Source organism: Amblyomma maculatum, chromosome 3, assembly GCF_055883805.1.
Source record: "Amblyomma maculatum isolate TAMU_Amacu chromosome 3, ASM5588380v1, whole genome shotgun sequence".
Taxonomy (NCBI): Eukaryota; Metazoa; Arthropoda; class Arachnida; order Ixodida; family Ixodidae; genus Amblyomma; species Amblyomma maculatum.
This window is the reverse complement of record NC_139346.1, coordinates 27,667,642-27,685,724: the sequence shown is the minus strand read 5'-3', so window position 1 is coordinate 27,685,724 and position 18,083 is coordinate 27,667,642. Positions and strand designations below refer to the sequence as shown.

Here is an 18,083-nt window from a genome sequence, read left to right as displayed (position 1 = left end):
ACATCAACGCCATGACGACGGCTCAACCGACGCCACCCTATTACGCACCTTGGCGCCCCTCTCGCCCAGTGTGCTATTATTGTGGAATTAGAGGACATATATCTCGCTTTTGTCGCCGACGCATTCAGAGCGAGCGACGTGGTTATGAAGCCTTCGAAAGTGACATACCTGGATATTATCAGCGACGACCAATTCCCAACCAACCTCGTCGATTCTCTCCACCGCCGGTATCCTCGTCTGAACCAAGTGGGGCTCATGTATCCCGACGCCGGTCCCCTTCCCCATACCACCGCTCTATTTCGCCACTTCGACCAGCAACAACTGTTCCTGTCCGTAATTCGGAAAACTAAGCGATGCAGTTTCCGGAGGAGAAACTGCACTTTGCGAAGTTACAAAAAGTCCTCCTCATCGCCCGTACAATATGATTTCCGTTTTAGCTGGAGGGTTACCGGTCGAAGCTTTGATTGACACAGGAGCTGCACTTTCTGTTATTCATGCTGATTTGTGCCACCGTTTGCGGAAAGTAACGACACCATATGATGGACCTGAACTTCGCGGAGCAAATGGCGTCCCTCTGCACCCTTCAGCAAAATGTACAGTTCAAGTTGTTATAGACGGCGTCCGCCACCATGTGCAGTTTGCTGTGCTTTCACCGTGTGCGCATTTGATGATTTTAGGATGGGAATTTTTGTCAACCACTTCAGCGTTCATTTCTTGTGGCGACCGTGTCATCCATATGACAGACAGTGACATTTCATCTGACTTTTCTGCATGGCATCATTTCCTCATTGCCGCAGCTGATACTGTATTGCCTCCACAGTGCGAAACGCTTATTACCGTTGTTTCCGAACACATCAGTGACGGGGATGTACTCATCGCACCATCTCATCGTCATCTTGCACGTGGAATCGCCTTCCCATCAAGTCTTGTACGATTCTGCAGCAGCTCAGCAATAGTAGCTGCCACGAACACTTCCCGTGAATCCCTCGTGCTGACTAAAGGAACTTCCCTGCCGTGCATAGTGGATGCTCAACCTATATCCATGATGGTGCTCACTGCCCCGCTACCTCCACAACATGATTCATCGCAAGTCTCTCTTTCCATGCTGTCGAAGACAATCAATCCGAACCTCATGCCACACCAACGACAAGAATTGCTGCAATTGCTTCAAGCCCACCAAGCCATTTTTGATGCCACTTCCCCACCCCTGGGACTGACTAATGTTGCACATCACCGCATCCTTACCGAAGGTAACTCAATTGTACGCTGACGACCTTATCGAGTTTCACTCTCGGAAAGAAAAGTAATTGAAGAAAATGTCAATGACATGCTCCGTCGCGATATTATTCGTCCAACAACAAGCCCATGGTCCTCCCCAGTAGTATTAGTTAAAAAAAAGGACGGATCGGTACGATTTTGTGTTGATTATCGCGCACTCAACAAAATTACTCGCAAAGACGTCTACCCGATGCCACGTATTGATGACGCCCTTAACTCTCTCCAAGGTGCCGAATATTTCTCGACATTGGACCTCCGCTCAGGTTATTGGCAAATACCTATGCATGAGGACGACAAAGAAAAAACCGCTTTCGCAACTCCCGACGGACTTTACGAGTTTAATGTTATGCCCTTCGGCCTTTGTAACGCACCCGCAACATTTGAAAGAATTATCGATACTGTACTTCGTGGTCTCAAATGGAGAACCTGTTTATGTTACTTGGATGACATTGTTATCTTTTCGTCAACTTTTATTGACCATCTCACGCGCCTGAATGAAGTCCTCACGTGTCTTGCTTCAGCGGGCCTTCAGCTCAACACCAAGAAGTGCCACGTTGCTGAGAAGAAAATTAAAATATTAGGACATCTGGTTAGCCATGACGGCATTCGCCCAGACCCTGAAAAAATAACCGCGGTCTTGAACTTTCCTCGTCCGCAACGGACTACAGATTTGCGCAGTTTCCTCGGCCTGGCGTCCTATTTCCGGCGATTTATAAGACATTTTGCAACTATTGCTGCGCCACTTCATGAACTACTTAAAGCGCGCAGCCCTTTCGTGTGGACTGAACAGTGCAACACTGATTTTAACGACCTAAAGCACGCCCTCACATCAGATCCAGTTCTTGGCCACTTCAGCGACAGCGCTCCTACCATCCTGCACACTGATGCCAGTGGTCACGGTCTTGGCGCTGTACTTCTGCAGCGCGATGCAACTTCACGTGAGAAAGTGATTGCCTTCGCCAGTCGGACCATGACTCCAGCTGAGAAAAACTACACCATTACCGAGCAGGAAAGTCTCGCCGTCGTCTGGGCTGTTCAAAAGTTTCGCCCTTACCTATATGGTCGGCATTTCACAGTTGTGACCGATCACCACGCTCTTTGCTGGTTATCTTCGCTGAAAAATTTGACAGGAAGACTTGGCCGTTGGATTCTACACCTGCAAGAATACCATTTCGACGTCGTTTATAAATCGGGCAGCCAACACCAAGACGCTGACGCTCTTTCTCGCTGCCCGGTTTCGGAATCAGCCTGCTGTTTTCCTTCACAATGCATTTCCACCTCTGACCACAGCCGATCATCGCTTCAACCGACGCATATTACGGCAGTTTCTTTTGACGACTCTGAAAACAAGCACGCTCTCCGCTCACAGCAATTAGCTGATGCCTATAGTCGGCCCATCATCGACCGCCTTATCGGCGCTTCGAGCCCACCCAACGCTAGGCTTCGCCGACAGCTTCGCAATTTCAAGCTTGAAGATGGCATACTACTCCGCTACCTGTATTATCCTGATGGTACTCGCTGGCTCCCAGTAGTACCGCGTGTGCTTCGCCCACGTATACTAGCGGCTTTCCACGATGACGCTACTGCAGGTCACCTTGGTTTTAACAAAACATACGACCGCGTGAAAAGACGATTCTTTTGGCCTTGCCTGTCTACCACTGTAGCTAAATACGTTGCTTCCTGCCACCTGTGCCACCGTCGCAAGCGGCCGGCTTCTTCCCCCGCTGGTCTCCTACAGCCCCTTCCCTGTCCCGCCACACCATTCGACGTAGTCGGCATCGACTTATATGGTCCCCTACCTCTCTCCAATGGGGGTAACCATTGGATTATAACAGCTGTCGACCACCTTACACGCTATGCTGAGACGGCCCCTGTACCGACTGGTTCCGCTGAAGAGGTAGCTAATTTCTTTTTGCGGTCAATTGTATTGCGTCATGGCGCTCCTCGGGTGCTTCTAAGTGACCGCGGGACGGCCTTCTTATCGACAGTCGTATCCGTTCTTCGTGCGTCATCGACCCTCCATAAGACAACCTCAAGCTACCATCCCCAGACTAACGGTCTGACTGAGCGATTTCACCGCACCCTATCGGATATGCTATCCATGTACATCACACCGGATCATCGAAATTGGGATACTGTTCTACCATTTGTCACATTCGCCTATAATACTGCAGTACAGCGGACTACCGGTTACTCCCCATTTTTCCTCGTTTTCGGCCGTCCTCCCACTACAATCCTCGACACTTCCTTCTTCTCTACGCCCGACAACTCCTCATCATTACCAGCCCAGTTCTTATCCCGGGTGGCCAGATGCCGTCATCTTGCCCGCCTCAACACAGAAACGTGCCAGCAAGACCGCAAGAGTCGCTACGACTCGAAGCATCGCGTCGTCTCTTTTTGTCCTGGTGACGAAGTACTGCTCTATACACCACTGCGCACCCCTGGCTTTAGTGATAAATTTCAGCACCGCTATCTTGGTCCCTACAAGGTAATCAATCAAACTTCCCCAGTAAACTACCAAGTCACACCTGTTGATCCCCCAGCTGACCGACGCCACCGTGGGACTGAAATTATTCATGTATCTCGCTTGAAGCCGTTTGTGCGCCGCGGTACATCGGTTGATTAGGAGCGGCCAGGCTGGCCGCTTCCCACCCCCCGGGCAGATTGTGTGAGCCCTCCACGGATCTTCTTTCATTTGTACATATCATGATCTTCTTCTTCCTCTTGTACATACCATCATCATCGTCCCGCGGCGCCGGCGCTGGCGCGCGCTTGGGTTTTCTCCATCAGATTAAATGCTGACACGGCATACCTTGCCTTGCCTTCACGTCCTTGCCGTCTGAACCTGGCCTTCTTTCACAATATCCCTTCCTCTATCGAGTAGAGGAGAACAAGGCAAACTGCCTTACCCGTCATGCATACAAGCCGGTCCTCAGCTTACTCCGCCACAGGTCGAATCAGCGCCTTCTTGAGATGGGTGTACCCAATACCCTCGCCGAACTAACCGAAGCTCATCTATCTGCTCAATGTGGTCGGCTCTCCTCCACTCTAGCCGGCCGTTACATTCTTAACGCTATTGGCCTAGATAACCCTGCATATTACTTCCACACCTTCTACTTGCCACGCCGCACACGAACCCTCAGAATCCATCCCCTCCCCAAAAGCATGCACCCCGAACATCATTCGGCTCGTCCTGCTGCTAGGACTGAAGCCCTACACAAGCACTAGACACACAGTCGAAGAGAGACCTTCTCAAAATTTGCCTCTGTGCGGCGCCACGTTAGCAATTCAGCGCCGCCTAATGGCGGAAAGAAGAATGAGCGCCATAGTGGGCTGAGACAACCAATTTGCGCCTAGCAGTACCTTGCTTCGCTTGTACAACAGAAATTCGTGAGAATGCGCAGCGCCCCTGGAGTTTTGTTGTTTCTTTTTGCTGTCGTGTTGTCTGCTTTCATTGCCTTTCGCGGGGCATAAATAGTAGCTAGATGGCATCTAGTTAAACGATCGCGATGAGCGACGAGAACGAAGCCCGCTGTGCCTGCACCTCGTGAAGTCTTCGTCGACTGCATCGAGTTTGTCGCGAAGTGTGCTCATCAGTGGTGAGTGTGTTTACTGCGAACCGATTCCTTTGTAGGCAGCAGTGTTAGTGTGCAACAACGCTCCATCAAGTTGCGGAGCTGCGCATTTTCCGGAGCAACTTAACACTTTCCTGTCCGCGCCTATTTCCATCGATAGCCCGCTATCAATGGTTTCACGATCCGCATTTTCCCGCTTTAGAAGCGCTCCTTGACAAGTGGCGTCATTGAAATTGAAATAAAGGAGCCCCTCTCAGTTTTGCTTTTGATTTAACTTTTCCGTTGTGCCGCGCCCGTCCAGATGGTCTCCGGAGTCAGGCGATCGGTGCTCCTTGTTTATATCATGGCGTCGACGTCGCGCGCTCCTGCTGCGTGGAAATGGGCATTTCCGCGGAAATTTACGCATCGGAGAGCTAATGTTTGGATGCGAACAGCAGCCGTGATGACTCGGAAGACGAATTCAGCTTTTCAGACTTTAACACTGACAGCTAAACTACGTCAAATTGGCCTGGAACGTAGACAGCCATGCCTCAACAAGTTTCATGTTCGCTCCCCAAAACTTTCCGGTTTTGCTACGCGTTGATCGGAAGAGATCACTGTTCTGAAGGTCACAACTGTTATCTGCAGGGTGACAACGTCTTATGGTTAATATTACTTGCTGCCGGCAGCGCAGGGAGTCGTGTTTACCGCTAGACGACAGCCAGGGGTCGACCTCGACTACTGTTTTCTTTCCTAACTCAGCGAATAGTTCAGACAAAAAGCTAGAATTTGCTGCAATGTTGCATTGGTCCCTGTTGTAAAAAAATGTATACTTTGAAAAAAAAAAAATTATGTTTATTTGTACTAAGAACGTTTGACGGTTTTGTGTGCGTGCTTTTTTACAATCTTTTGCTGATAGTGCTAGTGCTTTTTTTCGTCACTTATTCAATAAATATCTTGATTGTCATACCATTGTAAAGAGGAATTCCTCCTCTACATGTTGATACTAGACACTTCTGTACCAAGCAAGGTTTGTTAAAAAAGAAATATTAAAGACACCACCCAAAAACTACCGCTTTTCCCGCGGACAGGAAAGTTAATCCGCGGTGCGCATTCAGTAACAGCAGGTAGTGATAGAATCGGTGCTGGTTCAGCATGTGGTAACAATGATAATGCTTATTACGACATGAGAGCGTGTTTACATTTACTTCCATTCTTCGCGTTCTGTGGCCCGTGCGACTGAAGGAGCGAAAGTGCGTACGTGAAGGAATTGCATCGCGTGAGTGAGACTTCCTTGAAAAATGGCTTTAAATAAGCTTATTCACTGCAAAGTTTGCTATTAGCTGGTGCACTGATACATACCTCCATTTCATTCCATTTTCAGATTACTGCACTGAGCCTTTAACCATTTTACTGACATCCAGGCAGCGATCTGGATTGGCTATTTGCATGTTTCATGCAAGAAGTGTGCCATAAGGCATACTGAGAAATCGGCAGTAGTTTAACTGTTGTCTCCCTTAAACGGATTTTTGCACTGCTTAGTCAAAATGAGTTTTCGGATTCAGGATATGAAAATTATATTATGCAAGAGAAATGTGGCCATAATTAAATGCTGTTTTTGTTTGCAGAGACCATGAGGGGGGGGGGGGACACCCAGATGACATCCAAGACTTGTCGGAAGACATGCGCGACTGGCCAGAGATAAGGGGGCCAGATATTGTCTACTATTTGGTGCAGACAAAAGCATGTGACCTGCGTTAAGTAAGGGCATATAAATAATTAGAATCATATAATTACCTGCAGTCAGGGTGGGTGGGGAAAGTACTTTCATACAAATGGAACGATGACATCCTATTACTGAAATCTGAAGTGACGCCCTCACAGGCTGTAAGTAGCAGGCTGCATCAAGTATGGGTGTTGGCACAGAGTACAGGCGAAGTGCTGCGTGCTGGTTGCACCTGCATGGCTGAACAGGCCAGGGTATGCAGCCATGTGGGAGCTGCACTCTGGAAAGTTGACTGTGCTGTGTCTCGTGTTTTCACTGGAAGAGCCTGCACAGATGCTGCCGCAAAGTGGAATAGAGGGATTCTCAGCTGTTTCTAACCTCTGTATTTAGTTGGCTACCTGCTGTAAACGGCATATGCTAAATGTTCCCACGCAGTTTTGTGAAAAGACAATTGCATGCTTGATTTCCAAGTGCTCTCTCAATGTTTACTCTCATTTCTACAATTTCTCTGATATTTAAAAAGTTTGTCAGCACAGGCTGCAAAGCCTAACGTGCTATCACAAGCACATCAGCCTTTTTTTTGCATAATTGGAGCACATAACATAAAGCTTAAACTCTTGTATTTTATCTGGATGGAAGTTAAAGACCCATTTTTGTTTCAATGTACTGTATTTTTATTGCACTTCCAGGCACACAGCTTTACGCAACCTTCAATGCGGCACCACGGCAGCTGAGGAGACCTTCAGAAAAGGCAGCCATGAAGCCATAAGTGATTTGCCAGCCAGCTGCCTTCGATGCTGTGCCTTCTATGACAAGTTCGTCAACTTATCAGCAAAAGCTACAGCAGCTCTGGAGGAAGCAACTAGAGGCCAGAATTCGCCACTTTGGGCAATGCAAGGTGCCTTAGGTTGACGGCGTCAAGTATAAAAAAGGTGCCCAAGAAAAGCAGCACACCAAGTACCAAAGCGATGAATGCTATCATCAGTCCAATGTTTTCTGGTAATGCAGCTGCAAAACATGGCCAGAAGTAGGAAGCAGTAGCTCGTACACAATTTGAAAGAAAAACATGACACAGTGTGACACAGTGCGGGACAATATTATGTGCAGATATGCCCTGGCTCTCTGCGTCTCTCGATGGCCTCCTTGAGACAGCTCCTGCCGTACTAGAAATCAAGTGTTCGCATGTGATGGACTGTTCGGAACTTGTGCGGTCAGGAAGGCACCACGTAGAAGAGAATGATGGAAAGTACATCCTCTCTGAAAACGGGCCGAACGGTTACTATGCCCAAGTTCAATTTCAGATGCTATGCACAGGCCGTGATCTCTGTTATTTTTACATGTGGAGTGTACAAATTGAAATTGTTGTTGAAGTGCCTTTTGCACCCACATTTGTGAATTCAAGCTTGCCACGACTGCAAAAGTTCTACTTCTGTCACCTGCTACCTGAATTGGAAACGCGCCATGTGTCAGGACGGCTCATCATTTCTGCAGAATACTCAGGATTGTGTGAACTGCAAGTTTTATAATTTACAAGCAAGTGCTCCAAGAGTAGAAATTCTTGGTCTACATATCTTCCAGTAGAGCTAAAGTGAGGTATTGCACACTTTAAGTGTGCTTGCATATTTGGCAGCCCTGCTGTGCATTAATTTATTGCAGGCTCAATATGGGTATTGCACTGGTTGCAGCAGAATTGTTGCCCTAAGTGATCTGTTGAGCATCAAATCTGCTAAGTGCAGTGCCAGTATCTCCATGACTAGTTCACTGCTACTTATGTGTAATGATGCCTACTGTTTCCCTCTTTTTGGTGTGTACATTGCATAATGGCCACAGTATTTACCATTTGTGAAATATTTGCAATTAAAGGCCCACTGTCCACCCTCCGGTCAAAAATAATTTCTTCCCCGGTGACTGTGAGACTTCGCCCCCAGAACGCAAGGCCGCAAAATGTTTTTGAAAAGAGTAGCTAATAACGCAGTTACAGCCACCCGAATCACCCGATTCTGTAGTGTTTCTCTCCTTCCGTTCCCTCGCAAAGATTTTTCACTCTCCTACCCGGTCATCTAGCCTCCGCAAGACAAATTCCCCTTCCTCCTCCGCGTTTGTTGGGAGGTGGGGCGTGGCACTCCACCTGAACGGGCGAGGGAGCGCGCGCCTCCGGATTCAGTCGGGCCGTGGCGAGGGAAAAGGGCACAGCGAGCAATAGACACCCATCCTTCACCCTCAGACAGTGAGACGGACCAATGGACGTCGTTCGCAGGAAGTACGTCATTACTGTGGCTTGACGGGCCAGCGCAGGAAACGGGGAAGCTGGCTTTCCGAAGGAGAGCATGAGAGAGCTTCGATTTGTATTTTCGTTGGTTTGCGGCGAGCGTGTCACTGCAGCATTTTGCACAACTATGTCCGGTACCTGATCGAAGCACTGGGCTCCTTCACCTAAAAGGTCCTTCCATGGACAGTGGCCCTTTAAGTGCACATTGAATTGCTTGCACAAATGGCACAATGATATTACAAGGTGAACTAACTCATTTAAACGTGTGGTGCACCACTGCAAGTCCTTATATTTGAAACTGCATCCTCCTAGTTCCCCAGTTTTTGTGCACTTATAAACTTGAAAGCTAAGTGTACAGAACGCCTGTCAAGTGCAAATACCTTGCATGTTCTAGTGCTCTCGGCTGCAATCAGTACCAATCCATTCTAGAAAATGCTCATCAAAGTAAACCCACATGTATTTGTTCCGTGTCCCCACATTTGCTTAGCTGTTCTTTGCTCCATAGCACAATGGGTAATAAATGATTATGGCCTCTTGTTCAAGATATTGGTGATGAGCTTTGAGCATGTGCAAGGGCAATTTTTTTTTTCCAATCTGTCCACATCATCTGCTGTGAAAGGGTGTTTTTTGGAAGTATAAGCTTAGAACATTGCTGCAATATGGCTTCAGATATATCGTGTGGCCACTTTAGGTAAACTTGCAGCTACTTTTTGCCCAGTTTTGCAGTAGGAAGCTGGCCAAGCCATAACGTTTTCCTTCAGGAACAAAGGCAGGTTGACAAAAGAGAGTAGTAAGGGGCAGGAGGGAACCTTCATTAATCAGTCCGCTGTACCTGGCCGGCATTGAGACAAAACATTTTCTCAAGCTAATGCATGTTTTATTTATGGTGCCACCCGTGACAGTCATTGCCATTTTGCAAAACACGGAGGCTTGCTTTACTTAATGGTGCTGATAACATAAAGTATTTTATATTTTCAAAAATGATGCAAGTATCACAGAGGAAAGGAGCTAACAACCCACGACGCTAAGGAAAGCACAGGGGAACTTTTTTTTATTGTGAAGGAATAATCATGGAAATAATTGGCTAGAAAGTAGAAGAAAAAATAACATGTCGCCGCTAGGAACCTAACCTACAACTTCTGAATTCGGTTCCCACCAGCGACATGTGGTTATTTTTTATTCTACTTTATAGCCAGTTACTTCCTCGATTATTACTTCACAATAAAAAATTCCCCTTGCTTTCCTTGGAGTCTTGGCTGTTAGCTCCTTTCTTCTGTAATTTATAACAAAGCCCCTCGTCGTCCCTGCATTTGTTAGCTTATTAGCAGGTGCCACAGCTAATTTCTTGCATCATTTAGAATCAGCTTTAATGTTTGTGAAAACAGCTTGCAGCATACGTGCGAGTGAGGTTTTTACAAGTGTGATTCTGCATCTTCCCAGGTTGTCACCACGTGAATATTTCACCGTTGCATTCACCATGTGAATGCAAAAAAAAAAAAAGCAATGGGGAGACAGATACAGTGGACAAAAAGAATTCTTTACTTTAATTTTATTTTTCAAAAACTACTCTGCCCTTAACTGAACAATGTGTTCAAAATGTCTGAGTTGTTGCACTTTGCAAAAATTTAATCAGTTGTGGGCTCCTTCCTGATAGCAAATAAAGGGCCTTTCAGGTTGCGAAGCCCTGCACAAACGAAAATCATTTGTTTAATCATCTTCTTGGACTTGATGGGCAGGGCCTGCTTAAATATTCTGTAGGTCTTTATCCTGTTTATGGCACGCTTCACATGGATGCGTACGGAAGCTATCCGTCTTGTTCTGGTTACTTCCTCTTCACTGAGTTGCGGCTTCCCTGTAAAATGACATATCCATGAGGCAATCCAGATATTTATTATGAAATTTTTATGTAACATCCCTAGCTTTTGTGAAGGCAGGCACGTTTAGCTTCACTCCTTGGATTATCATGTTAGTGGTCAGTGTGAAACCCCTATTGGCCATGAATTCATCTCCAGGGCCAAGATGGTCCTCGAGCTGGCAGTCGGCCGTAATATGTTTGTCTGACGCACGTCCTCTATAAGCTTGCGACACAAACATTCTACAGCCATTTGGCGCTATGGCAATGAGAAACTTTACAGTATTATGAGCCTTATAACTACTGTATGTCTGAGCCCTCGCCATCAATTGTTTCGGCCGCTGTAAGTTCACCTCTGAACAGTCCACAATGCATGTGGTCATTTCGTAGCCACTGTCAATAAATGACTGTGGCATACTGTTTTGGATTGTTGACCTTGGCAGCCATACCACAACCTTTTTCATGATGCTGTAGAGCATTGTTAGCATGTGTTCAAATATGTTAAAAACACTTCCCACAGATATCTGAAATATTCTGGCCAAGTGACCGTAGAGAAGGCCAAGGCGCAATCGCATGAGGGTGAGGAGTAGCTGGTCTCCATAGGACAGCACTGGGAATGCCTTTTCTGACTCTACTTTTACTGCTGCAGTTAAGTTCTGAAAATGAATCTTGGCTATCGCGGTATAAAAGACACAGTTGTCTTCTCATAATGTTGCTGCAAACAGCTGCTGCTTAGATGACCTTGTCTAAAGTTCAGGTCTGTTGTAACAATGGTCATTATACGTCTGTTGTAACAGTGGTCATTATACATATCCTCCCACTGAATTGCTCTTGTTTTCATTTCAGCAGGTTGTTCCTTCATAAAACATAAAAGTAGAGAGAGTCACTAGCACACCAAATAAGCAGCAAAACAACGTACCAATAGAGTGGCAAGAGTCTGGTGATTATCCAAACTGCACATATACATTTGCCAGAAATAATACTGAAATACTTTTCACCTCCATGTACAAACGCTAGCTGTGCACAAGTTGAAGCATAAAAGTCAATGTGCAACAAATGTACGACTACACAAGTTTTACTTGAATATGAAACATATTTTTCTGCAAACATCGAATTTACAACTTCTCAGTCTCCCTCGGTGCACACTGCTCCTAGAGAACAAATGCCCTCAAGTTAGAAACTGATTTTTTTCCAACGATGGGAACCGTTTTGCCACATTTTTGACTGGTCGAAAGAAAATCTGTGCCCATAACAGAAATTTCTTTTCATTGCAAAAGAAAAACTGGCAATAAGTTGCCAGGTGTGGACTTCAATGTGGATTGAAGATCTATGCAGAGCTGCATTTCCTGACTGCAGCTTGTGACCTGCCACGTTTTGTTGAAGCTGTGACACACCCTTAAACTTCTGACAGTTTTTGTGGCTGCCCTATGCAATCACAGGAGTAGATGGTTTATAAAATGGCCTCTGCATTTCAAGAAACTTTGCCTTGCATGTTTCAGCTACACAGCAGCTAGTGGTGGCCGCTTGGGCTTCCATTACATGAACGTTAGTTTCGTCTTGTGGTGAACCCATTCATTAGCAGCGATAAAAATCTGACAACAGAATCATTAATTTTCTGCAAGCATGCCAAACATTCTCTTCATGAAATTAGTAAAATGTTTTCTGGTGAGCCAGAGGAGTAAACAATTGTGAGACACATTGGGGACTGACGCTTCGCACCATGCGAACATGATGGAGGATATTGGATAATGTACTGACTAAAAAGCCTGTGATATGATTTCGAGAATTACTTTTAGCCATACGAGTTTCATTAATCACCGTCTCCATGTCACATCATAATTAGAACTCTAAAAGGTCGTCACCATGAACAGAGGTGAAATATACTCAAACTCGGCTCTAGCACCTGCAAACCATACACGTGTTAACAACTATTGTTTGCCACTGATACATATTTTTGATTTGATTTCTAGGTTTTAATGTCCCAAAGCACCTCGGGCTATGAGGGACGCCGTAGGGGAGGGCTTCAGAAATTTCTTGAAAGGCGACGGCCGCAGCCAGGATTTGATTCCACGTTCTAGGATTCAGCAGTCGAGTGTCGTAACCAGTGAGCCACCGGGGCGGGGCAATACATAATTATGTGCGTCAGAGCTTCAGCATTGTGAATGCAACCATTTCCCATTAGCACTAATGCTAAAATGATACCACGCAGGGCACATACGCATGTTGCCACTTACAATGGCAGGCGTCACTTGATCTGGGATCCCCTCATCGGCTATCTCGGTTTCTGCCTGAATAATGAAACAACAATGTGTGTCAATATTGCTAGCAGTCTGATGCTTGACCTTGACTGCATGCGTGTCATAACTCATGCTCCTATCCCTTTTATCTCCAAGTTACAAGCTGGTTTTACACAAGCTAAGGCATCAGTCATGGGCCTTTTACAGAGATGCTCTATTCGTGTTTGTCAAAGATTATATTTTGGGTCCAACCATATATCCTAGCCATGGCTAACGTTAAAAGAATAGCCCACAGCTGGAGGCAGGTAGGCACTTACTAAGGCCGGTGTAACTTCATCGTTCATCACGTCCTCAGCCATTTGAGCAGCTGCCTGCATTAGAGAAAAACATTGTGAATTTAGTGTCAGCTGCCGTGTAATAAGCAGTTTCACCCGGTATGGCTTCTGATATGCATGGGGACCTTGCAGGTTTTCCCCAAAGCATTGAAAGACTGGTATGATAAGAAATTGATCTGCCCAGCATCAAATTTGAAACTCCAAGTCGCAACCCTTGCAAGCATTCTTCGCCAGACATTACACAAAAGTCTGGGTTACCACAGGGTGCTGTGACATAAACTACAGCACAACTGTCCTTAGTACAGCACACAGCTAGCTACAAGTTCTTAACATGTCACAGTATGTGCATTCTGAGAGCAGCCATCTACCTCTTAATTCCGATAACTGGCGTACAATGAAGGCCCTGTTTGAGTTTTTAGGTGAAACAGGCCTAGATTCCTGCCTGTGACAGTTATGTTAGCTGTGCTGTGTACAAGTAGGCACTTTACAGTGCATACCACACATGCATATGCTTTTGTGTTTAAACATGTTTCATGCATAAAACATCAGAAGACAGTGGTTTTATGCTAGGAAGGCACTTACCGCAGCAGCTGCCCCTTCATCTGATTTCGGCTCCTCCGCCGCGTCATCAGCTGTCTGAAAGCGAATCAGTGAGCACTGCGTGGTTTAACTGAATCCAAAAAAAGTTACACCAAGACTCTTACAAGCGCTGTTTACCAGACAATGAACTAAAGCCCTTTTTACCTCCATATCACTGAGTGCTTCTACACAAATGTACACAAATGTACAGGTCTACAAGTGTTTAAAGGGCCACTGTCCAGGGAAGGCCCATTTAAACAAAGGCGCCCAGTGTTTCGATCAGGTACCGGAGATAGTCTGTGCAAAATGCTACAGTGACACGCGCGCCGCAAAGTATCGAAAATACAATTCAAAGCTCTCTCATGCTCTCCTTTGGGAAGCCAGCTTCCCCGCTTCCTGCGCTGGCCCGACGGGCCACGATAATGACGTGCGTACCGCGAACGACGTCCATTGGTCCGTCTCGCTGACTGACGGGAGAAGGATGGGTGTCTACCGCTCGCTGCGCGCTTTTCCCTCGCCACGGCCAGACTGAATCCAGCGGCGCGCGCTGCCTCGGCCGTTTTTTTTTTTTGCCCGCGCTCGCGGAGTGCCACGCCCCACCTCCCGCCAAACGCGGAGGAGGAAGGGGAATTTGTCTTGCGGAGGCTAGACGACCTCGGGCAGGAGAGTGAAAAACCTTTGCGAGGGAACGGAAGGAGAGAAGCATGACAGAATCGGGTGATTGCGGTGGCTGTAACTGCGTTATTAGTTACTCTTTTCAAAAACATTTTGCGGTCTTGCGTTCTAGGGGGCGAAGTCTCACAGTCACCGCGGAAGAAAATATTTTCGACCGGAGGGTGGACAGTGGGCCTTTAAAACGTCATGGCGTCTACATTAGGAGTGCAATAAAGAAAAATGCATGTAAGTGTCGATCATAGTTATTAAGCACATTCACTTGCAGAAATTGTGTAGCACTTAGTGATAACATGGACACTTGGGAACTCACTGAGCTGATGCTAGGAAGGCACTTACTGCAGCAGCTGCCCCTTCATCTGATTTCGGCTCCTAGGCCATGTCATCAGCTGCCTCCATGACACCACTGACACCAGCTGTAGGGATTGTTCCTACTTCATGTGCCTTAGCATGACCACTTAAGTTCTCCTTTCTCTACAAAACTGAAAATATTTTGAAGAGCTTTAATTTGGTTTACTTTATACCTAACTGATTCAAAGTGTCCGACAAGGGAATGATTTGGTGATTTAGGATTAGGTGATTTAGCTCTTGGCTATAATACGGAAAGTTGAGCTAGTTGGTACATAGTAATAAAATCATAAAGAAGATTAAGGCTTTTGGTAGAGAAGATACAAAAGTCCATATCAATAGCGATAGAAAGAAGTATGCAGTGATTCCGTATATCCATCGGTTATCCCACAGGCTTAAGCAAATCGGCAGTAGATATGGAGTGAAAGTGTTATTTTCGGTTCCTAATAAGCTGGGCAAAATTTGTGCGGTTGTTGACAGAAGGGCTAGAGATCAGAAACAAAAAAGTAGAACAAGAAAAGGTGTGTGCCAAGTGGACCATGATTCGCGTTTTGTCGCATGTGAAGAAGGGGTTGTGTATGAAGTACCTTTTAAATGTGGGAAAAATTATATAGGGCAAACCGGCAAATGTATTAATACGCGCCTGCGCCAGCATAACACTTCTTTGAATAGTGCCCCCTCATCCAATTTGGCCCTTCATTACAGGGACTGTGATTTGAATAAACCTAGTGGGTCAAATGTGCCTAGTAGGAAGAAATGCCTACCGCTTTTTAACAAAACCAAAATTAAGTTTAGACACAAAGATCAAATGACTAGAGAACTGTCAGAGTCATATCACATCCATAAAAACAGTGACACGTGCGTGAGCTCACCATCTGTAAGCATCCAAGAATGTGAGATTGTTTATCTGGATACCTAGGAAAAATCTGTGAAGCGCATGTGCCTTTGGTTGTCTTCTGCGAGTATTTAATCTGTGTTCTTCGAATAAACGTTCAGTTGATAGTAGCGCCTGTCCTTGTCATTACTCTCTCGTTGTTGTTCTCCGTCGCAGCGCTCGTAATTTGCTCTTGGCTATCCGTGGATGCCCTGACATGCACATAAATGTGCTTCGGAATGTGAAAGCGTTGGACATTAAATGGCATGCTAGGTTTGCATTGCCAAACAAGCGCCATGCTCATCAAGTGGTCTTTCACTGTCCTCGTCACTGAACATGGACTGCACAGCAGTAACAATTTGACCTTTTAGTGCTCTCCTCATGCATCTACAGCAAACATTTTTTTAACCTGTGACAACATTTGCTGTATGCATTGTCAGCAATGTTCACCGTGAATGCAGACATCTTTGAATATGCCAGTTTTACACTAGATGTATTACTTTTCGAGATTTCAGCTGAAGGCAAGAACTTTCTGAAAGAAGCACCGTTAGGTAGGGTAACCATGCCAAAAAAATAGCAATACACACAGATAGGCAAATTATGCTCCTACATGCATATAGACAGGAAGAGCAAATATTTTCAGAGCATTTCCTTAATGCTGCATTGTTATTTTGCTAATTAGCAAGAGAAATATAAAAACTTCCAAAACATTTTGGTTAGCTTTCAAAGTATCTTCTGTGACTTGAGACTCAATTAAGTGGTCTAGAGATTGAATGCCATCTCACTTCTCTTCATTTGAACCGGTAATGATACTTGTAGACACCAATGAATGTCGCAAATTTGGTACAGAGCACGCCATTGCAGAGCTTCAGAAAAATATGAAGACCACTGTACGGACTGCTATGAGGACGTCGTCTTTTGACATGCAGATTTCGTCAAGGAGGTATTCTTGACCTAATTTGCGCTTGCGCTGTGTCACAAATGCTAGCAAAAAAAAAAAAAAAAACACGACCACCAGAAAGTGAATTATTTCCCGAAGCAAATGAAAGGGTTCCCCGTGACTGATTTCGCCGGCTCGCGACGTTGCTGCTCCGCGCATTCACCGAGCCGGCGGACTATGTCTGAGCGTTGCACCTTAAGAAAGATAAGAGAATAAACTTACCATATCTGGGCAGGCTTGCGCGCCGACGTCACTTATCTGCCCAGCATCACTGCACAACCCAGTCTTGGAGCCAGAGCTCCGCTTCTGTAAACAAGCGCGAGTTCTCACACTTTGCAAATGTACGCGAAGTGTGAAAACGTATACCTTCTTCGGTGGCGGAGTGTACGTGCGTCTGACTAAACAGCGCCATCCAACAAGCACCTGAAAAAAGGTGGCGTTAAAACCCCGTAGCAGAAGTGTGCGTGCCCAGCTAAGTCGTGAGTGAAAGGCGACAAAAACTTACTTTCCTCTTGTAGCCCATATCCAACACGGGGACAGCGTTTTCGTCCGTCTTCTTTCCTCCGACAAAGTCTTGCGAACATACACGGGACGATTCTGTCACATTAAAATCCTTCCTGTTGATGGCAGCAATCCACTGCCGCCGTAGTTCAGGTGACGTGGGGAAACGATGCAACGTAAGCATATCGCATCGGCACTCGTCTCGTGGAATGCTGTGCTCTGGACACACGATAACGCCTAGAATGTTTCTTTTGCGCTGGTTGTTAGTGCAACCGTAGACAGCGCAATTACGGCCAGATGATTTTCGATTACAGTAAGACATAGCTGAAGCGCGCCGCCTCGAAAACCACAGATGCAGGCTTGTTACTGGTGCGCGAGTCGGCGATGTCACAGCCAAATGAGAGATGGCAACTGTGGTAGTATACTCTCCACACCAGAAGCGCGAGTGCAGGCACGTTGGTTCAAGGATACGCCGTGAAAAGGTCTATACACCTCTTTCTGGCGGTAGTGTCAAACTCCCCTGCTCTTACGGCAGGTGCTGTCATCGCTTCCACTTCCGCGGAAGCGGAGGAGACGCCACTAGTCTTAGTAATCGCTACTACATCGGCGACCCTCATTTTCACTGACTCGAAGACAGCGGTCCGAAACTTTGCGAAAGGCCGTATTTCCGAACCCGCGTTCCGGCTTCTAAGCCGGTCTCCCATCCCTATCGGACCTATTCAGCTTCTCTGGGTCCCTGCTCACGCCGGCCACCCAAAAACAGGGCGGCTCATTCCTCAGCCCGACGTTTCCTCAGCCGAACTGGTGCCTCAGATCCCTGGGGAGAGGCTCCAGATTGTATGGCCGCTTACCAAGAGAAAACTATGCACTACCGTGGGCGTCTTGCCTATCCCCCTCCACATAAATATCTCACTAAAT

At 46.4% G+C, this 18,083-nt stretch overlaps 1 pseudogene; it reads right to left on the bottom strand.

The window, feature by feature from the left end:
* Positions 1-6,710: 6,710 nt before the first annotated feature.
* Positions 6,711-17,187, bottom strand: LOC146194402 (uncharacterized; annotated as a pseudogene).
* Between the last annotated feature and the right edge of the window lie 896 nt (positions 17,188-18,083).